The sequence below is a fragment of the Pinus tabuliformis genome, chromosome Q (assembly GCF_031772625.1).
Source record: "Pinus tabuliformis cultivar Carrire ecotype Pingquan chromosome Q, CPIR1, whole genome shotgun sequence".
NCBI lineage: Eukaryota > Viridiplantae > Streptophyta > Pinopsida > Pinales > Pinaceae > Pinus > Pinus tabuliformis.
In genome coordinates, this window is record NC_142296.1 from 901,886,823 (window position 1) to 901,909,219 (window position 22,397).

The window sequence follows — 22,397 nt, forward strand, 5'->3', positions numbered from 1 at the left end:
ATGCCAGGAATTTCTTCATAGGACCATGCGAAGACATCACGAAATTCGCGAAATAAGTCAATGTAGAGTTGAACTTCCTCTGGAGTGCAAGTGACTCCGATATGAATGTGCTCGACAATCCCCGGTTTCACAGAGATGTCGATGGGTTGGGTTTGTGTGATGTTTCCCATATTGCCCTCAGAAGACACTTGATAAAGCTGAATAGGTGTTTGAAGGGGCGGGGATGGGACGCACGAAGCAAACCGCTCGAGACATGCGATCATTTCCGAATGGGGAGGGAGAAACGAAGAGCGGTGGTGATAATCTGACCAAGGAAGCTCTTCAAGAGACATGGTCTCTATGATGGCTTCATCAGAAGGAAATATTTCCTTTAATGGATCCGAAGTAGCATCATCTCCTAGCCAAGGGAAATGAACATATGAATCGGGAACACTGCCCGGAAGAGCAGGTTCAGCAGGGGGAGCCGATGCAGCGACGATTTCGACGTAGTTGAGCTCGGTAGGACTCAACGACATCATATCACCCCAAGAGTCTATCTGATTAGCGGGAGGAAGGACCCACGGATCAGAACGTACAGAGATCATGTTAATAGGGGCGAGATTCAGAGGTGGGAGGGGAAAGACTCCCATTAAAGCGGGATCTTTGAAAAGTCCGGCACCCACGCTCTCGAATGACTTAGAGGTATGCTCCACAAATGGCACATTACCTTCAGAAGAAGAGGCGAAGAAGGAGAGCTGGTCCACTGTGACAATATTCCCCTGGTGAGGGAAACAAATGACACGGAAGAGGGAGGAAGCCACGGCTTGCATGGCGTATGTCCAGCTACGTCCGAGGAGGAGGTTGTAGGTGAGATTGGCGTCGACAACTTCGACCTCCACTTCTACCATCTTCCCTTCCAAAGAGATGGGAAAGCGTTGGAGGATACTGTAAGGACGTGACTCTCTTCCATCAAAGGCTTCTAACGTCGTATGAGACTGACTCAACGCAGGAGAACCAATAGCTTTCCAGCAAGCAACAGACATAATGCAAGTTGAGGCACCTTCATCAATGACTGTACGATGAATTGTTTTGCCATTGATGATGACCTGTATAAGGAAAGCGACTTGGTGAGGCAGTCTCGGTGTAAAGCCCTCGAGATCGAAAGAAATCAAATCTGAATCCGCTGGGTCTACGCCACCGATAGCCGATAGCAAGGACTTCCTCTGGGAGGGGTAGCTCTGGAGGACTTCTAGAGTGGACATAGCAGACGGAGCCTGAGCTAAGTCCTTAACAATGCTATAATGCTGGGCAGCACGAGCATTAGGGTTGTAAGACGACTTCTGGAGTACACCTTTCAGAGGGGGTTGGGGGATCGTCTCAGTGCTAGGTCTTTCGATGTGGAGAGGACCAGAACTGGACGGAGGAGCGCTGGAGGGGATCTCCGGCTCTTTCCCGGCAGGAGAAGGATATTCTTTTGCTCGAGTAGAAACATGGATGGGAATCGTTCCAACCATGAACACTTGAGAGCCAAACGAGGAAGAGGGTTGAGATGGGTCTGCCACCATTTGAGTTTGCTGGGAAGGGAAAGGTTCTTTAAGCACGGCAGGAGTCCCAGGAGCACCTTTCAATAATCGACTAACTTTGGATCGCCTTGGGCAGTCCTTAGTGTAGTGATCCTCATCACAGATAAGACAAGGATATTTAGGTTTTCGTTTGGCTCCTTCCTCGGGAGGAGGCTTAGGGGAATCCTGCTTGGGCTGTCCGGATTTATCCTTAGCTTTCCATTTCTTTTTCCCTTTTGAGGATTTATCCGCCGTGGTGGACTGAATGGCATTTACCTCGGAGGTACTTCCAGAATTAGATTGGCCCTGAGAAGCATTTCCATTAGAAGCGTTATGTTTTTGCTTCCCAGGGTTCGCGGTCGATTTCTTTGATGATGAGTTTACAGAGCCAATAACTCCGTCAACAGATGGTTTTGGCGGAGCCTTGGATTGTCTAGGCCTCGGGGCGTCTGGCAAATAATCATATAGAGTAACCGACTGAGAGTATACTAAGTCGAGATACTGAGCACGCCCGATAGCTTGCTCTTCAGTTACACAAGCTCCCATAGCGATATCTCGCGCGATCGCGGGGACAAAGGAAGTCGTGAACCAATCGGTCAGGAGTTGATCAGGAATCCAAAATTTGATCAAGCGACGACGCCGTCTCCATTCATGTATATGATCAGATATATGCGTAGCCGTGTCCTGTTTGAGAGACGTAAGGAGATGTGTCCCTGTCTCATACCGAATGGGTAACTGAAAATGAGTTAGGAATGCCATAGCCAGCGAGTTGAAATCTTGAAACGTTCTGCGATTTAGCTCAATATACCACTTAGCGGCTGAGCCGGTGAGAGTTCTTTGAAAGAGGCGGAGCCGGATAGAGTCATCAAGCCATGAGTTCGATGAACACCAAAGGTGATAGGTCATGACATGGGCTTGAGGGTCTTCACTAGCTTTGCCATCAAATTTTGGGCAATCACCGGGTATTTTAGTCGGAACTGGTGGCCAATACGGATTATGAAGAATGGGATCATTCGTTAACTTGGACACATCCGGAAGTTCCAACGTCGCTAAGAAGGGCAATTGAGGGTTAAAAGACATTTGTGGCTGTGGAAGAGAGGCAGTACCAGGGTTCCAACCAGGTGGTGGTTGCCCCCACAGACTTTGTCCGGATGGGCCCGGCCCGAAGGGGCCTTGCCCATAGGGGATTTGCCCGTAGGGATTCTGTCCATATGTATTCTGTCCATATGCAGACAGTTGACCCTGCGTCTGCCCCCCAGCACCCCATGGATTAGCAACTTGACCTGCAGGCGTAGCGTACTGATAATTCTGGTAAGGAGTGACCTGCATCTGTTGATAATTTTGGTAAGGGGTAAACTGAGTTTGCCCCTGGGGTTGCTGGTAGCCATACATTTGCTGAGCTCCATACTGGGCCTGATAAGAAGGCTGCGTTTGGTAAGAAGGTTGGGGCCGTGGCCCACCTTGCATTTGATAACCAACTTGAGTTTGGGGCCCAGAAAAATGTCCTTGAACAGGTTGGGCTTGGACCATCTGGCCGGAAGGTTGGCCTGGTTGGGTTTGGGATGGACCTGTTTGCCCAGAAGGATGTGCTTGCTGGGTGCCAGGTTGTCCTTGAGCAACCAAGGGTTGTCCTTGCGGAACAGATGGTTGGGCGGACTGGACGGCCGGTTGACCTTGAGGTCGGCCAGCCTGTCCAGAAGGATGACTAAAACGGGCAGTGGGTTGGCCTTGCTGCGCAGAAAGCTGGCCCATTTGCCCGAAAGGATGCATAGACTGAGTAGCGGGTTGGACCTGCTGTACGTAGGGTTGCCCCCCTTGCCCAGAAGGATGACTAGACTAAGCAATGGGTTGGCCCTGCTGTACGTAAGGCTGCCCCCTTGCCCAGAAGGATACCCATGTTGGACTGTCGGTTGAGCTTGCGGAATAGATGTTTGTCCAGCTTGTCCAGAGGGATAACCCTGCTGGAGACCAGGTTGGCCTTGTTGGATGTAAGGCTGTCCTGGTTGTCCAGACGGGTAACCTTGCTGGGTACCAGGTTGCCTCGAATAACCAGAAGGTTGACTCTGATAGGTAAACGACGGACCACCAGCGGCCGAAGGTTGTCCCTGATAGGGTTGTCCTTGTGGGCCCCCAGATTGTCTTAGGTAAGACTGGCCATAAAGTGGCTGCCCTTGGGGGGCTTGCACATAAGGTGGCTGGCCTTGATTAGGCGGTCCTTGAAGCTGTGCAGGGATTGGTTGGCCCCCATGAAAATAGTGAGTACTAGAGTCCCAAGCAATGGATAAGGGTACCAAAACCTCAATGAATGGTTGAAGAGGCAAGGTTTGAGAGAATTGGAGGTATTGACCAGTAGAATCGTAATAAAAGAGTGGACCTTGCGCGTTCGGATCCTGAACAGGTTGCCCATAGGCATCATATGGCCCCCCTCCTAGAACAGGACCAGAAGAGGGTGGAGCACTTTGTGCAGGGTGGATGACTCTAGGCAAGAGTTCCGGCTGGCCACTACTCACTTGACCGTGAGGGGAACCAACACCAGTGTTCAAGGATGACGACGCTGTTACGACACTAACGACCAGAGTCGAGTGTGCTACACAAACAGTTGGATTCGTGGGAACTGAGGTAACAGGTGTAGTATGGGGTTGTGAAACAAAAGGTCCCGTGGTGGGAGTGACATGAGGATCCCACATAGTCGTAGCAGGAGTCCTGGCAGCTACTCTATCCCTCAACGATGAATAACGCGGGGGGAGTGGAGAAGTAGTTGGGATGGGAGTGTCAACATTCGACACCACAGGTGTCTCACTTGCGCTAGGGGATGTCTCATCCATGTGGGAGGTAGACATTGGAGACGAAACACCAGGGGGGGTAATAGGAATATCGTCCTCGTCAGGCTCCCAGATAGGGTTCCAATCGTCTTCGTAATCTTCGTCGCCCGGGGCACGAGAGTTGATAGGTTGGATACTCGGGATAACAAGAAGAGTATCACTTACAACCGGTACCTTAGGAGCAGCGGAAGATGGAGAGCCTTGATCACTTGGAACGGGAGTTGACGGGTCAGCTAGGATGACAAACCCCAAATGAGACCTAAAGGAATCTAACGATAAAAGACCCTACTAACGCACACAAGATCTAACCAGGTGATATTAACGTGGCCAAATAAATTTTTAAGACACAGGAACTAAACTTGACCTTTTCATGTTTCAAGAGTCGAGAAAAGGACGAAAAGATGACTCTAGTCTCCTTCGAATGTTTAATGAGCACGAAGTGACAAGACGCTCACTGGCACCTTTTCTTTTAAGGAGTCCGAAAAGGATCAAAAGTGACTACTCTGGAGACTCTAGGCAAAGGGTTTACCAAGCAATCCGTAAAACTGCTTATACACCTTGGCAATCGTATGAGAACCAAGGACTTTCCGTACTGCAGTCAATCTTCCCGAATGCTGTGTTCGGTGCGTTACGGTTCGCAAGGCGGCAGACTCGGCTTCCTATGGATCAAGGATAAAAGCCTAGTGGGGTCTCCCTATATACGCGACGGTACGTGGGAGCACAATCCGTGTTAGACCACTATCGAGTCACAGAAGGAGGAATCACCCAACCGTAATGTGAAACAATAGTGACTATGTTTAAAGACGCCGGAACACGTCTCTAGCCTAGACCTCTAAATGTTTGCGTTAAGTTCCAATGCGTTTTTAGGTTTATTCAGTTTATTTTATGGTTGATCTTGAATTAAGTTTCGGTTTCAGGTCCTACCGTGTGATCTCTCACAATTGCCTAGATGCAAACTACATGCCAAAGAATACCATTTCGTTCGATGAATTCTAACTATGAGAGGGTTAAGAATTTTCAATCAAACAAAATGAACACAATCAATCAAACCATCTAATGCAGCTGATGGCAAGGGAAAGAAACTTTTTCTTTTGAGAACACAAATCAATGAAATGCTCTTTTTCCCATTAACTATTGAATGAAAAAGATATTAGTTTGATTTCTTTTCCAATGGCACAATGCACTTAAAATGAATTTTGAGAGACAACAACACCGAGTAAAGAGAAATAAAATCACTCAATGAAAAACACAACAAATGTGAAAAAAAACCGGTTGAGCCCAAACAACCGTAATCCGTGTCTGGGTAGTGGGAAGTAATCGAAATAATACGAAGACTGGTTCAATAACAATCACCTCAACAACCAAGCAAAGAAATCAAAGAGGAAGGTTTTCGCAAAAGCAAAAGCAAGCAATAACGAATCTTTGTGAACGAGTAACGAAACAAAGCCAATCCAACGAAATCGGGATGATAACACCAGGTCACAAGACACAAAACAAGATCCGCCCAACAAGACTCCGCAAGCAAGTGCTTCAATGTTCAAACAACAGAAATCAAGTCATAAACCAGGTGGAAAGAGCAGGGGATAGTCAAACCAACAGGCTCAGGAGGCAAAATTGAAAAAAATTCAATTCTACAGGATCAGCGCGGGTGATACACAACAACAAAGCGCTGACCAGAAACCACGCGTAGCAACAAAGCGCTGTCAGCGCGGAAGTACACGGCTTAAGCGCGCTGGTTCGATTTCAGAACCGTCGCGACTGTTAAACGTACAAGCGCGATGACCACGAAGTCAAAGAAACAACTATGCGATGTCAGCGCGACTGTTTTGTTATAAACCGCGCTGAGGCTAAAAAACAGGCAGAATCAAGCCAAAAGCTCCCAAACCAAGGCAATAACCCTTTAAACAATTAAGGCACCTCCCAGACTGAACCAGGAAGTCTAAAAGCAGAGAACTAATCCCCAATCTTTGAAAAGAGAGTAACAATCAAACTCAAAGCAAGAATGAACAAAAAGGGACAAAGGCCAGCTCCCCAGCGGAGTCGCCAAATTGTTGGAGAGGTAAATCCCCTCTACGGATAGAGGCGATCCCTACTAGCCCAGAATGGGTCTAGCAACAATCAGTCAATGCTACTATGCAAGTTCCTAATTGCAAATAAAAGGTAGGCAATGAACACCTACTTGGATTCCAACGCTATTGTTTGATGAAGAGTCGTCGCTCTCGCTCCTTCACTTTGGCCGGTCACGATCCTCCACAATCCTCGTGGATAGACACCTGCACACACAAAGAGAAACACAAACACAAGCGTGAAATCTAATAAATGCAATTATACATCAGTCAGAAAGGACATAACTCACATTAACCATTACAAAGACAAATGAGAGTGGAACCATAATAGTAGTCATCTATTATTAATCAATAACAGAGAAGAGTACAACCAAAGTTCTGACGTTGAGTCCTTCTCAAGAGGGTCCAGCCAGCAAGTCTCTTAAGCATTCACCCTTGGAGGTAGATCTCCCAAGACAAAAACTCTCTCTCTCTCACACAAGTTCACATAAGAAAGCAACACTTCACAACCTTCCTTAAGCTCTCTAACAAATCCACACTTGTCACACCAACTACCTATTAGCAGCAACCCTCTAAGCACTATCAATTCCACACTGTCAAAAACTAGCTGCCCATGGCAATGGTAGAGGCTTAAATAGGAGAAGGAGTCTCCATGAATGGTGGGAGGATGAGCTTATTTCCAAGGAAGGTGGCTCAAATGACGAAACAAACATGCCAGAGAAGGGAGGGCGACATTTTCCAAGGCCAACAACCAGGTTTGGAGTCATCTGGAAGGCCGGCTGTTAGAACAAACTCGCCCAAACTGGATCAGCGCGGGTGTATAACTGCACTGGAGCGCTGATGTCGCATCTGGATAACAGAGAAGGTTATGTCAGCGTGACTCAATATAAACAGAGGAAGCGTTGGTTCATGAAATTCGACCAGCGCGGAAAACAGGTGTGCTTCCGCGCTGGCAGCGCATTCGTTGTATTATGAGGCGCCAGTCAGCGCAGTTATTTTAATAACAGTCGCGATGATAGAAGAAACTTTGGCAAAGTGGGTCATTTGGTAGCATTAGAGAGCATGAGCATGATTAATTTGAATTCATGACACAGTAGGGAGACTGACAGGGAGACAGTGACAAATTACTGTGTAACAAAGCTAGTAACCAACTCCATCCTCCCACGCCTCCTGAGATACCATACATTCCCCCTAATGGTTCGGCTTTCACGAGGCCGCATAAAGAAGTTTCCTGACCTTCCCCTCTTGAAGATGCCCCGAGAGGATAGGAACTTCCCCTATTCGAAGTCTCCAATGAACAGCTCAAGGCCATGCGCGCTATTACTCGAAAGTTCACCAGGGTTTTAAAATTCATTCCTGCCACTAACTCCCTATCCAACCCCCGCACCTCCATGCCTCATCAAATGTGTCAAGGCATCCTCGTTAACACCATATCACAGTTAATCAGGCTAGTGCTTGATGAATATGTAGACATTATTGAAAGGGCATCCATCGAGGGGTTGGACAGTCCTCCCGAAGATGAAGGGGGTGACCCTAAGAATACCTTCACCGGTGAAAACAACCAGTCACAATGGGGAGAGACATAGGGAAACAATCAATGGCTCCTAAAAGATACCCCTGTCAACAATCAACCTCGAAGGGGGAATACTGAGGGGACCCTAGGGTGGGGAACCAGGGAATACCTTAGAGATCGTATAAACTTTTACAACAATCAATGGCTCTTGAGGAACCTGAGAAACACTAGGAATATGAGAAACACTAGGGATCTAGGACACCTAAGAGTGCCTCGAGGGGAAGGTAGGTGACCTCCTCACACCAGCGAGGGATCAGGCACCAGTAGCGAATAAGAGGGAAATGACAACCACCTCCTGTTTCCGCCGCCACCTAGAGGAAACTACCGCCAATAGCATTGGCATGGATGGCTCAATCCCCATTAAACATTAGGGGCCAACTTCATTACATGCCTCACCATTATGAGAAACACCTCCCGAAGTTTGACCCTAAAAAGGGAACCTCGACTGATGACCATATTAGAAATTTCTACCTAGCATTGAAAATGATGAAGGTACAATACGATGATGTGGCTTTTCACCTGTTCCCTCACACTTTCGAGAATAAGGCTGCCACCTAGTATCGGTCACTGCCCGTTGCCTCCATCCAAACTTGGGATGAGTTCTAGAAGACCTTTCTTGATAAGTTTTTGGAATACAATACACCTTCTATGCTCCTCATCGAGCTTAGCACATTGAAGTGCCACAATAAGTAGAAGGTGAAAGATTTCAACCAACGATTAACCACCATTTTGAATAATTTCCTGATTGAGATAGCGCTTGATGATTCCAACACGTTTGATTATTACACCAGGGCCCTGCTATGGGACATTGTTATGTTTGTTAAACGTGAAGAAAAAATCACCCTAGTAGAGAATTTTGCTACAATGCTAGAGGTAAAAAATGATCTTCTTTCTATCAGCTCCCTAGAGCATGAGTCCCTAGAGGAGGAAAAACCATTCGGTAAGAAAAATCAAGCCTCATTTAGTAAAACCGCATATAAAGACAAAAATTCCTTTGATTTGAAAGGAATGGCCAGATCCTTAAAGAAACTGACTAATGAGGTGTCTGAATTAAAGAGAAAGACCAGTGAAATTTCGGGAGGAGGAAATCCCTCTAAACCTTTTCTTCGGAAAACTAACAATCCCCTCCCAAAACATCTTAGGCATCTAGTTTGAACTTCAATGTGGAAGAGCTAGGAAAGGACAACTTCTGCACTTTTCATCAGGCCTCTCACTTTGAGAGAACCTGCCCCCAATGGATCCATAACATGACCACCATAGTCACCAAGCTTTTAGAAGACCAGGTCATGGCAGAGGGTGAGGAAGAAACTAATGACCCTAAAGTGGACGACTCCCATCCCAACGATGATGCCCCGTCTGCCGTGTTAGCCTTTGAAGTCATCCATGGGGGAGAGGTGCTGACCGTTCAAGAGGCCATAATGGGAGACAATCCTCCCCCAAAACCATCCAAAAGCTACAGTCTTAGGAGTAAGGGGCCTGTGTCGGATGCTAAGTTGGAAGATAAGAAAAGGGCTCTGTTAAGAAGGATTTTGCAACCCGCTAATACTAGCCAGCCATCCACCCTTTTCCCTAAAGGGACAAATGATCTAAGGTTTAAGGAGTCCCCGACCATTGGGAGAGGGGACACATCCACACCCAAAGGTTTGACCAAAGGGGTGAAAGCTAAAACTACCTCTTTATCACAACGCTCATCGGGAGAGGCTTCATCCATAGACTTGGATTACAATATTATCGAGGACATGAAGAAGACTTGGGCTAACATCTCATTATATGAGTTGTGAAAGTTGACCAACCAATGTTAGTTGATTGTCAAAACCTTTGCCACCTCTCCTGCCACTTCAAAATCCCCCTCATCAGTCAGGGAAAACTCCTCAGGCTAATCCCCAACCGTCTTAAATCCATAGAATATACCAGAAAAGCAAGCTCGAGTGGTTCGACCCCTCTTTTCCTCTTGACCTTTGAATTGTTCAACTACAATATGCACAACTGCCTTGTTGAATCTGGTGCATCAAACAACGTCATACCCTGGTGAGTATGGAAGAAATTAAACATCGAGCTCGAGAAAACAGACGCTAAAATCATCCATCTCGATGGGTCCCAAGTTCCGGTTGTAAGAGAATTGAATAACATTATTATTCAATTGTCTTCTAATTCCCGAGTTCATTAGTGCATTGACATAATTGTCATAGACATCCCATTAGCCTACGGTTTAATTCTTAGCAGAGATTGGTCTTGCAAGCTTCAAGGCTACTTCGCCATAGACTGGTCCCACTTGTGGTTGCCATACAGAGGGAAGAATAACCAAATCAAAGTCAATAGTGAGCCTTGCATGAAGCACACTGTATCCGATCTTGAGGGCTCTAAGGAACCAATCATCTATGCCCAAAAAGAGCTATGGGTGTGTCTCCTCAAGAAACTATTCAGTTGCTATTAGTCTCAAACATCGATTATTCCTACGGACACCTAGTTGGAAATCCCAGTGCAAAACCCAAACCATAATAATGAAATCTGCACACTCTGAACCCACCCTCCCTTAGTGTTAGAATCTGTACATCATACTATGACGGATCCAAGACCCATGACAGAGCTGGAGCAAGTTGTGTCCTGGTAGAGCCCAAAGGAAACATGTTCTTGATTTCTTGCAGATTAGAGTTCCAATGCATTAACAACACTGCAATGTATGAGGCATTAATCCTTGGCATCAAGAAAGACATTGATCTAAAGGCAAATTGTCTGAAGGTAATTGGGGATTCTGAAATCATCACAAGGTAGGTACGCAACACAATTCACTATTTGTCCCCTCACCTCAAGAATTACCAGCAAGAGGTATGGCATTTGATAAACTCGTTTAAAGCTTTCAATATTATTTTTGTTCCTAGATTTAATAATGTCGTCGTTGACACCTTAGCTAATGCAACAGCTAGATTCACGCCCCTTAGGGATGGATTTTCTATTGAAATTGTGTATAAACTGGTTGTGCCTGATAACATAACTAACTTACGTGTTTTCAATGATGACCAACAGATACTGGAGTTCATGACAAGTGCAGAAGTGTTTAAAGATGCAACCATCAACGAAGAGGAACATGAAAGGTCCCTATAGGAAGACGAAGACTCATAGAAAGGAAACCCTATACCTAATGGGGTGGTCACATTAGAGAAATTGTTTGACCTACAAAACCGATTTTGAGGCCCGTCGAACACTAAGACCCATAGCTCCACCCTCTCGCACGAACAGATCAACCTCGGGACTGAATTTGATCCCAAGTGTGTTAACATAGGACTAGGATGCTCCCATAAAGAAAGATAGGCACTCATCGGTCTATTCAAAAGGTATCATGACATTTTCTCTTGGACATATGATATGTAGATTATCCAGCATGTCATCCCTACAAAAGAAGGGGCTAAACCATTTCAAAAAAAATGAGGAAGGTGCATCTCGCATTAGAAACCCTTATCCAGAAGGAACTCAAGAAGCTGTTGGATTCATGCATTATCTTCAAGGTCAGACACTCTACTTGGGTATCCAATATGGTTCCAGTATGAAAGAAATCTAGAGAGATCCATTTGTGTGTCAATTTTTGGAACCTCAATTGGTCATCAGATAAAGACAACTACTCGATTACCTATCCAAACCATCTCAAGACAGGAAGTCTTCTCCTTTTTAGATGGATTCTTTGGCTACAATCAAGTCCTAGTAGCTGAACCAGACTGGGTTAAAACAACTTTCAGAACAAAGTGGGGAATGTCTGCATTTCATCATATGCCTTTCGGACTGATGAATGTCGGGGAAACGTTCCAAAGAGAAATGGATATCTTATTATGGGGTTTAATGGGCTAGAGCGTAGTGGTCTACCTTAACAATGTGACTATTTCTTGAAGAAAAGGGCTGACCACATTCACCATTTGAAAGAATTTTCGAATGATGCTGGAAATATGGAATCTCTCTCAACCCCAAAAAGAGCATATTCGTGGTTTTCGAGGACAACCTTCTTGGACACATCATCACCAAAGAAGGAATCACCGTTGACCCCGACCGCATGAAAGCTATAACACATATTAGTGCCAAAAAAGGTATACAATATTTCCTTGGTAAAATCAATTTTCTTTTCAAATTTATTTTAGATTTTGCGAAAATTGTCAAACCTTTGCAGAATATGATAAAGAAAGATTCAGTGTTCAAATGGAATCAAGAAGAAAAGGAATATTTTGATCACATCAATGTAGCGATCGCTGAGGCTTCTTCCCTTTTCATCCCGGATTTCAGTAAGGACTTCATCTTATAGACTTTCACCTCAGAATCTACCTTGTTTGTGGTCCTCACACAAAAGGATTGCAACCACAAGGAACGTCCTATATACTTCATGAGCACAGGGCTACAAGGTGCATAACTCAATTACCTAGACATTGATAAGTAGGCATATGCAGTCTATAAAGTGGTGAAACATTTTAGACCATACATTCTAAAAACTTACATCAAAATAATGGTTTGTACCTGGTAGTTAGATCACTCTTCGTCCAACAGGAGCTAGGTGAGAAGAGAGCCAATTGGATGACGTCCCTCCAAGAGTGTTATTTGGATTTCAAACCCTCAAGCATAGTGAAAGGAAACGGGCTCTGTAAACTAACTGTCAAGGCGGTAGATCGATAGGTTCCAGAGGTAGATAAACTTGTTTCGTAGGAAGAGGATTGGAAACATGAGATCCAAATGTACCAGAATGAGCTACTTGACTCACATGACTCCTCTTCGTGGTACTCTAATCTGAGTCAATACCTAGTGTTAGGGTCTCTACCTGAGACCATGTTCGCCAAGCAAAAGAGAACCATCAGGCTCAATACTGCCTCATATCAAATGGTTATGGGAAATCTCTTCAAAAAGCACCACCTCGACATACTGCTAAGATTTTTGGAATATGACAAAGCTCATTGAGTGACGAAATATCTACATGATGGACCCGTAGGAGGTCATTATGCAAGCGACACCAGTGCCCACAAGATCATGTGGGCAAGTTTCTACTGGCCCAAACTCTTTAAGGACATGCATGAACATGCTCGGAAGTGTCCCATCTACTAGAATCACACAGGCAGGAAATCTAGATCATCTGCTTTGCTCCAACCCATAGCAGTTGAAGAGCCTTTCCAACAATGGGGGTTGGATGTCATCGGTGAGATCATGCCGAACTCATCAAAACAACACAGATATATACTCACAACAACCGAATATTTCATCAGGTGGGTGGAGGCAATCCCATTGTGGAAAGTCAACAATGATGAGGTAATATTTTTCATCAATCTGTACATCATAGCCAGGTTTGGTGTCCCAACCTCACTCATCTTTGATAATGATACATATTTTTCATCTTCAAAATTGTATGATTTTTCTCTGGAAAGTAGTATCATTTTAAAACATTCAGCCAACTACTACCTTCAGGGGAATGGCCTAGCAGAATCTACCAATAAAAACCTCATTCACATCCTCAAGAAAACCCTGCTTTCTCACCAAATAAACTGGCACAATGCACTCAGCAACGCCCTATGGGCTAATCGGGTTACCCCCAAACCATCCATTGGCACATTCCTCTACTTCCTGGTTTATGGGAAAGAAGCCATATTGCAACCTAAACTATATCTTTCGGCCCTCAAACTAGATCAAGAGTCACAAGGCTCCCCTTGCCCTGCCATTTAAAGCCGTATTGACACACTCATGAGATTGGAAGAGGAGAGAATAAAGACCAAGGAGAAATTTTCTGTTCACCAAAGACAGATTAAAAGGTGGTTTGATAAGAATTCCGCAGGGACCTATGAATTTAGTGTGGGGGATTTGGTTCTTAAATGGGATCGGGCTCATGAGGATAGGGGAAAACACACCAAGTTCCAAACTTTGTGGATTGGTACCTTCCAAATCAATGAGAAAATCGCCTAACACACCTATAAGTTGCAAACCCTAGGAGGGTGAGTTAAACCCCTTCCTACGAATGGCCAAGACCTAAAGTCCTATTTTACCTAGCAGCCCCAAGGTTTCTATTCCCATATTGTACCATAGTTCCCTTTCATTTTCCTAGCTATTTGTTTCGTTTGGTTTTCAGTATAGTTTGATGTTCTTTTCCTTTGAAAATAAAAGTTTGAGATGATAGGTAGAGGTTAGAACATCCCTGCAAATTGGTTTCTACAGATGCCCTACAGAACCATTTGCTGACTGAACCTTAAGTCGCGGCCGAGATAAAGTGTGCAAGATTGGCAGTGGTGGGGAACTCAATGGAACACACGCCCTCCTTTCTTGCTCACGTTGGCCTATCCTAGCTGCTTGCATGACTAATGAGTTTGAATTGTTCTAGCTCACCAGTTTTTTTGGGAATGAAGGGGGAATGAAGAAACCTTTTGAGAATACATACATTTTTGGAAAACAATAAGGTCTTTGAAAAACTAGAAAAAACCTCTTTACAAGTCAAATAAGTCAGGGTCCCTTGTCCGCCCAAGATTTAAGCCACCATCGAATAAGTGCAAATAAGCATAAACAAATAAGTGTCAATGAGTACATCCAATTAATCATTATAAGGGCTAAAGGATATAAAGGCTTATTGTGCAAATAGGTAAGGCACTGACTCCACCGGGGTATTGACCAGGCTCGCTGGTAGCAGAGCAACATTCACGATTTCTAGGTAGTGACTCCGCCAAGCTACTATTCAGGCTCGTTGGCAGCGGAGCAACACCAAAGTACCATAACCACTATATTGACAAAACTTTAAGCTCATATCATTACTTCAACTTCCCTTTTCCTTCCCAGGATAATAAGAAGTAACATCCTACCTTGTGTGCTAAAGGCCAGTTTTTGTAGAATGGGATAACCAACCAATTTTAAGGAGAGGCATGAGTACCATCAACGAGACCCATAGTTTTATGGAAGAAACACTTATTTAGGCCCCCTTAAGCTAGGCCAAAATATGTCAGAGATCTTGGAGTTCTCCTAGTGAATCGTAAATTATTGTTGCTATTGCATTAACCCCTCCAAAAATTCTAAAATCCCTAAAATTTTTAGAGCTCCTCAATTACGCGAGAGTTCCCGCACCTTAGGGATCTGTTTAAAAGCCCGCCAAACTAGAAAAACCTCGTAAGAACCTAAGTTTTCTTGCTAAGCAAAGCTAAGTCACAAAATCCAGTTTAAGCAAGTCAGTCATAGTTTCGAAACGCGACTCTGGAAAACAATTATGACCCTTGCAACTATTGCGACCCGTGCAACCCATAGGTCGCTAAGTTACAAAGGTCGCAAAGGTCACAAGCGTTATCCATCGTGACCATGCGACCCTTGCAACCCCACAACCAATAGGTCGCAAGGTCACACTTGTGACCCATGCGACCTGTTAGAGTCCTATAGTGATAGGATTCATAATTTTGAATTGGCTAAGGTTAAGCCTTGTAATATTGTACATACCTTTTCTTTTTGCAAATGTTTTCCATATTAAAAAATAAAAAAATGTAAAGAGGGTATATCCTAAAATAAATATCAAAGGACAAAAAAGAATGACAAAAGATCAAAAAATGAAAATATATGAACCCCAAAAAACAAAAAAAGATCATGAAAGTGTGCAAGTCTAAATGCCACTACTATTTTACTGCTTTATTGTCTTAAATTATGGCTGTGTGCAACTTGTCATTCATGCCACAACCCATGGTAGTAAAACTATTTAATCTTGGCTATTTCATGCTTTCAATTTTATGTTTATAGTTAGAGAATAAAATTTGACCAAAGAACTTAATCTTGGTAGATCATTAGATAGGTAGAGAAAATAAAAGGAGCTCATCAAGTTTAATCTGAGCCCTTGGATGATATAAGGTTAGAATTAGATAGTTTTCTTTTCAAAAGAAAAATAAATGATAAGGGTCTACTAGCCTAAATTCACCCAAATAAAATGAAGAAAAAATGTTAGGGTAAGTAATGGGTAAGTGGAAGAAAAGTTGCTGAAGTATAAAGTTGATTGGATAAAAGCACATTTATCATGCTTAATCATATCTTTCAATATGCATGAGCATTTAAGAAAGCAAAAACAATGGTTTACAAGTTCATTTAATTAACTCCCTTTCATTTATTTCATCCTTATACTTACTAATTTCTCCATCCATGTTTTCGGGAAAAGTGTCTATTCAGAACGACCCTATCCCACTGGGTTGTGACAGAGACCTTAGAAACAAACAGGGAAAACTACTCTTGTATTCTCCTTTATGAACTATAAATGAAGATGAATAGGATGAACCAACCTGTGTCTTGCGCTAGTCCTTTGATCCAATCTCTCTTCTCTTTGACAGTTTCCAGCTACTTGCTCCCTTACTTGCCCAGCGTCACCAAGTTCCTGCAAGTTCACAGAAGAAAGAAACTACACAAAGACATGGATTTATGTTCATAAAAAGCTTAGGATCAGATTTAAGCTAAACATACCAATATAACAAACATCAGTGATATACAAGCATGTAGGAGAAACTCAAGTAGTTTTATTGATAAAACAAGAAGATCCAGGAGGAGTTACAACTGATGATTCCTGATCCAGCATCAACCTCCCAGCATAGAATCCCTTCTTCACCTCTAACAAAGCATAAATCACCCAATACTCTGATATCTATCACAAAACCAACAACAATTCTCTGCAATGTACCAAATTCCAGCCTCTGGATCTCTTGGTGAGGGATCCATATATAGATGTATGCAAAGAGGATGAGTCAGCTCATGAATTGATTAGTGGCTTCTCTCTGTCAGTTCTTGCTTCCACTTGGAGACCGAGAGCCTCTTACTCATCACTGGTCGAATTCAGTGAGGCAAGTGTCATTGGAGAAGATTCTGGAAGCTTCCATTGTCTCTCCACCTCGTGGAATGACTCTGCCACTTGTCATTTCCCGCTCAACGCACCCTGGTAGTGCATTCAAGTGCGTTGCAACACACCTAGCCAGTGTATTTGGGTGCTTTGCAATGCAGCTAGCTAGTGGAGCATCTGAAATGATCCTGATTTGACTAGTTTTGAGCAGTTTCTGGTGGAGAACTTCTGGGAGAAGCTGTAATTTGTTGACCTTGTTTCTTTAGGAGCTGGAACAACAATTTTAGGGACTTAGGATCCCTTGGTTTATGGACATTTCATGCTTATAGCTGTAAGGCACAAAAATGTCTATAACAGTTGCCCCCTAAAGTATGAGGCCGTTTATCGGGTGAAATGCTTTATTAGGAGGATCCGAAGTTCTTCTAATGCTGGGGAGGAGACCTGTAATAAGATACAATACAATACATTATCTTCATACTATTTTCATGATCTGGCTGAGGCGGGCATTCCCATGCTCAGCTTTATAAATTCATTTTCATGTACATAGGACAGACAATTGTCTGATGGTAGACTAATGATTCTGATGAAGTCATCATCCTTTTGGCAGGATGATTATCTGTGCTGCAATGCTGTACATTTCAATGTCTTTATTTTTCCTGAATATATATCGCAGCCCAGATGGATGAAACTAGATCCGGGGTCTTCAATCTCGTCCGATCTTCACTCTAAGTACAAGTCGATCCATGTGAGAAATGTTTTGAAGTCGAACATGGAAATACATCGCTTGATTACCAGTCAATGATGTAAACTATTAACAAGTGCGAGAGGAATCACCAATAATGATAATGACCCTCAAGGTACTGCAGTACAATTCACGTGGTGTGAATAAAGGACTTGGCGTCGAACACCACGCAAAATCTTTCGGTCGAAGGTCATTGATGTATACCTGTCGCTGGAAGTGAGAAACTTGCCATTGAGGCATGCAAGCTTCAAAGTACTGAATGGGGTGTTCCTAGATCAACTTCTTGGATAATGAGCTGATGTCGACAAGAAGCGATCCGTAAAAGGAGGGCCTTAATGAATCCACATCAATGACACGGAATGGAGCAAATGATTTTGATGGAGGTGAAAACGATCTGGTGATATATGGTTCAGGGTGGCGGTCATGAAAGAATGAAGTATAGTGTATGGTAGTGGATGGGACACGGGTGACTTCTCTGGATGACTTCTCTTGAACATGTCGGCGACACTTATGTGATGGTTCGGTAGCATTTACCCCAAATGTGGATGGTATGGTGTGACCATGGTGATGTGACCGGTGAATGAAAGCAACCCAACCCGACTCTGGCACGGAGTGGAAGTGTCATGTTCAAGAGCGACTTGCTACCAATAAAGTTTCTTTGAGTTTTCTTCCCAATTTTTCCCCAGTCATTGATGACCAATACCTCTTTATTTTTGTCAAGCTTGAGGAGGATAACATATGCTTGTTCTATAATTTTCCCTTCGGGCAAACCCATCGCTATGTTTTAACGAGCCTAGCGATAGTGAAACTCGTTCTCGCCTAAAGACAAGTTTGTCGCTATTAATCTTTTTAACGAGTCTAACGACAAAGATAACTCGGTCCTTTTCATTTTTAGAGAGTCTAAAAAGGTACGTAAAGATAACTCCGGAATTCCTTTTTCGTCATCTAATCCCTTAAGTCCGAAAAAGTATAAAACAATACAGAAGGGATGAATTTTCGATTAGCTTTAACGAGCCGAACAAAACAAGCGCTCGATCTTTTTGTGCAATAATCCCTCAGGTCCAAAAAGATTAAAATCTAGAGGAGGGATAGCACTTCTGGTCGCTTTAACAAGCTGGAAGGCCAAAACTCGGCAATCTTTTCATATTTTACAAGTCAGTTGAAAAGAGCTTAAAGAAGACTCGTCTTTTGAGGAACGAGTGATAAAATGGGTAGCAGCTGATTCCAAGTAAGGGTTGGAATTTTCCAATCACGACAGTGTCACAAGGATGGCTAGTGAAATCACTCTTCGCAGCTGTTCCTCAAAATGGGTAAACAATCAAATGGAGGTGAATGATCGGCCAATGGAAAAGTGGAGGTGACGGTGCAAACACGACCAAGGCTTTAATGGCTGAAATGCTTCATTCACGGTGGTTATTTACTGGGGAATAGTTCATTTTTTAACGAGCTTAAACGCGGGTGGAAACATTTGCTCATGACTCATGTTTATTTTTTAACGAGCTTGAACTATGCGCTAAAACTGCTCGATTAATCCAATCATATGATAAGAATGTCTCATATAAAAGCGGCAATCTTTCGAGTGTTGCCTCATATCCTTTCTTTATGCAAGTTAGGAAACGACCAATCCAAAAAACAGATAAATGATCGCTCTTTGCCTGCACTCCAAAAGGTTTTCATGCCCCCAGGTATAGAACAGAGTTTCAAGGTTACCTCTTCTTTATTCCGTTAAAACATTTGTTTTACCAAGAGAGGCCTACCTCTTACAGGTTACCCAAAGATTGCTCTATTCACAGCGCAAACAAAACACTTCTCCGGTGATGTCTCTCGAAATAAACAAAGGTGAGTGACGATGCCCGCCAACTCACATAACTTTGACAAGAGAATCTTATTCTAGAATAACCCCTCTTCCACTGACGGACGGGGTACAGACTAGTCATATTCTCCCGCGGAAACCTACTCTATACCCGAAGTTTTCCTGCCGAAGCAGACCAGGATGCATGCCCCCTGGGTTTCAGTCATATCCCTCCGAATTACTCGCGCTCATCGGGAGGAAGAACTGGGGATTGAGACATTTCTTACGTGAAAAGACCATTTAGGGACGGTATATGACTATTTGCTATGCGTGATCCGGGAATTGAAAGCTGGTCCATGAGCTTGACCACTCTTCCTTCGTGCGGAAAACACATTACTCTAAAGAGTGAGGAGACAATGGCTCCCATGCAATAAATATAGTCTCGCCCAAGGAGTAGGTTATAATCCAAGGGTCCTTGAACTACCATGACGTTCATTCGAACTGTCTTCCCTCTTAATGTTATGGGCACATCGGGAAGGATCCCTAAAGGTCGACTGGTTCCTTTATCAAAGCCTGTCAGATTTCTCATCTCAGGCAACAGCGATGGCGAACCAAGCGCTTTCCAAGCAATAGAGGAAAGGATACTCACAGAATCCCCCTCATCAATGATGGTACCAACCATGATAATCGAAGGAGACAACTAGGTTGCTTGGAGGTGGGACCGAATAGACGGCCGGGTATGGCTCTGACGAACTTCCCTCCTGCGGTAATGGAATGGGTAGATTGCCCCCATGTTCGTCGGAGTCTGTGTTGATGAAGAGAATTTGGACGATGTCATCTTTGTTCTCTTCAGTGACTGTATCATCGGAAGATAAAACCTCTGAAGGCAAGACCAGGTCAACTGCCGCCTCGACCTTTTGACTTTCGTTTGGTATGGATTCAGTTGGTTTATCTTCAACGATAGGTGCTTCAGCTGACCACCTGAGCGGGCCAGCTGGGTTCTCAACTAGTGACGGACTCGGCAAGAGTTTTTTATATCCAGGAGGAAGTCGTAACGGTGAAACCGGACGATCATCCAAAACTCTTTTAGCTTCGTCTAAGAAGGGACAACGGTGGAGGGCATGGTCGCCTTCGCACAATTTACAGGGAAATCTAGCTTTCCCTTTTTGTCTTGGGGCTTCACTTTCACTAGTTGACGGTGTGCTTTCAACATGATCTCCAGAGGTTGATGACACCGGATTGTGCAAACAAGGAGACCAGTCCCTTAGTATCCGGGGGATGCAAGGACAATCTCTGTGAAAATGGTCTCCTTTGCAAATGACACATTGCGATTTAGGCCTGGTCGGTGCTGTGTGTGGATTTTCGTTAGACGACACTCGTTTTCCCCCATTCGCCTTTGGCTCCTTCTTCTTTTTCTCTTTCTTCTTCTTTTCCTTCTTTTCCTTAGGAACTTGGCTTTTAGCTTTACCAGTCCCGTCAAGCGAAGAGGAAGGAGGGGAGGAAGAATTAGAGGAAGTAGAAGGCTGGTGGGTAACTCTGGACTCGTCTAATTGTTGACTTGATTGTTCAGGAATAGTGGTGTTCTGAACGACATTGGTTGAGAAGAGCCATACTGGCAAGCCAATTGTCAGTCCTAGAAGCGACAATGTGGCCATATGGGGCGCACTAACATCTCCCCAAGAGGAGAAGGGACTAGGATTTCCACCAAGGGGAATTCCTTGGTTGGTAGGCTCCATTTTCTCAACCTAAAGATCAACGTAGGAAAAGGGTATGAATATTCCGTTTAAAATAAATTTTAACACGCTTTGACACAACTTGTTTTTTCAGTTTTAAAGAGTCGAGAAAAAACAAAAGATGACTCTAGTCTCCTTTGATTTTTAATGAGCCTGAAGTGACAAGTGCTCAGATGGACCTTTTCCGTTAAGGAGTCTGAAAAGGAACGAAAGGGACTGCTCTGGAGCTTTAGGTAGAGAGAGTACCAAACCAATCGCAAAACTGCAGAATACTTTTTAGGGTACGGTAGTCAATCTTCCCGAATGCTGTGTTCAGTGCATTGCGATCAGCAGGGCGGCCGGCACGGCTTCCTATGGATAAAGGTTTTATGCCTATAGGGGTCTCCCAATATATACTCGACGGTACGTGGGAGCACAAGTCTGTACTGGCACTTATCGTCTCAAAGTGGAGGAATCACCCAACCATCAGTGAGGACAACAGTTACCAGGCTTTACGACGCCAGAATACGTCTCTAGCCTAGACCTCTAAATGTTGTGCGTTAAGTTACAAAGCGTTGTTAAGTTCATTGAATTTATTTTAGGTTGATCTTTTTTATGAAGTTTTCCTTTTGGGTTCACCACGAGATGTAGATGTAATTCCTAAAATTCAATCTAAAGATGATAAGCAAGCTTTTATCTCTTTTCAGCAATGAAAATCCTAGCTACAAAGGGAAAAGAAAGACACAATCTTTTCTCAAAGAGCAAAGAGCACACTGTAAATGCACTTTTCCTAAATCAAGCCAAACAGACTATCAATATGCAAATGCACATGTGCATGTATTTGTTTTTCACTTTCTTAATATTGATGCCTAAAAAGAAAGTTGTTGTACAAATTTGAATTCGCTTTCAAGTGAAAAACACAAACAAGCTTCTTTTCGAAATCAAAAGGTAGAGACGATTACGACACTTTATGATTTTGAAGTAAACACTTGTTTCGACACTAGAAATTCACAAGTTCAAGCCAAAGGCAAAAGTAAAAGCGTAATCGACTGTCAACAGCAAATAAACTTTCTCCTAAGATCAAAAGTGACACTTACGACAGATCTAAATCCAAGGACGACAGTATGACTAGTTTACTTTTGCAATGGGAAATTGTAAATGACGTAACAAACACACAAAAACAAAAACAGTTTATTTTATACAACTGAGGCAGAATTAAGGCAAAGAAAAGGGGCTTTTAAACACACACACTGATCACAGGCTGCAAAAAATCAGAGGCAAAACTGGAAAAAGTGAGCAAAGAACCTCAGCTAGACAGGGCTAAGCTAATCAACGCACCTGTTACACAG